At 42.5% G+C, this 1,019-nt stretch overlaps 1 protein-coding gene across 1 annotated transcript in view; it reads right to left on the bottom strand.

Annotated features, from left to right (window-relative positions):
- spegb (striated muscle enriched protein kinase b) overlaps nucleotides 1–1,019 on the bottom strand; it is a gene marked incomplete at its 5' end in the record, with an annotated part of 45,243 nt that overhangs the window by 582 nt on the left and 43,642 nt on the right. The window lies entirely within an intron of this gene.

Below are 1,019 nucleotides of genomic sequence, written 5' to 3'. Positions count from 1 at the left end.
CGTCACCAGCCCATCCTCAGCCGGTCAGGTACAAGGCGCCAAGCTAGCAGGCCGCGTCAACATTGAGACAATTACAGTCCGCAAAAGCTTTGAGTTATTTAGGCTGGGCGTCTTGGGAGATCAGAAAAGATCATTTTTAATCCGGGTTCCAGACTGGATGAAYAGCCACGCGCGAGCTGCGTCTTTTTTTTACGCTCTAGTTGAACCTGCGCCATATTTGAAGTACACGTTGRGACGGGGATAGACCACGTGTCAGTCTCATACCATATTTGGAAATGGGACAACGGGCTCTTCGCGCGTACGCGAATCCGACTTCCGTGTTTCTGGTTTGAGTAACCATGACAACTAGACAKATCAGGATATGCTACCGTTGTCAAAGTCAAGCAAGCATAAATGAACAACTTCCTTCACCCTCGCTATTTTTTTTTTCTTTTTCGGGGTGTGGTGACGTCATCGGTCGAAACTAATGACGGTATTAACCGGACAAACTGAGCACTAAAAAGGCAGCCCACTTTGGTTTGTTTGTTTTTTAGCAAGATTGGGGGATGGTSACCTCTGAATGACCTAAAAAATATTTTTTGATATCTCAGAAACCAGACCTGCACATCTAGAGCGCTAACCACTCAGGTTATTTGCTGGAATTTTTCACATAGGCTTCAGCTTCACACAGCTCCAAAATTTGATCAAATAAGTAACAAAAATCCAGTTCTTATATATCCCCCCCCCCCAAAAAATTTTTTTTTTGCTGCATTTGATGCATTTCTTTCAATACGGCAAATGTGCAAAATCCTTCTTAACTTTTGCACCACCATTTTTACAAAACGTCTAACTACTTTGTTTATTGTTGAGCAGGTAAAATTAGATTTTAAATATTTTTTGTTTGGACCAATGTCTGCATCTGATTCTTGAACAACACAAACTCTTGAAGTGTTTCATGCTGCCTGCCGCTAACGTCGCTAAAAATAGCGTTGAAACCCGATCCGAGTCTGCACTTCCTCGAGTTAATGACACTAAGAACT

The sequence above is a fragment of the Poecilia reticulata genome, linkage group LG2 (assembly GCF_000633615.1).
Source record: "Poecilia reticulata strain Guanapo linkage group LG2, Guppy_female_1.0+MT, whole genome shotgun sequence".
In the NCBI taxonomy this organism is placed as follows: Eukaryota; Metazoa; Chordata; class Actinopteri; order Cyprinodontiformes; family Poeciliidae; genus Poecilia; species Poecilia reticulata.
The sequence above is the reverse complement of the archived record's forward strand: the minus strand, read 5'-3'. Positions and strand labels throughout refer to the sequence as shown.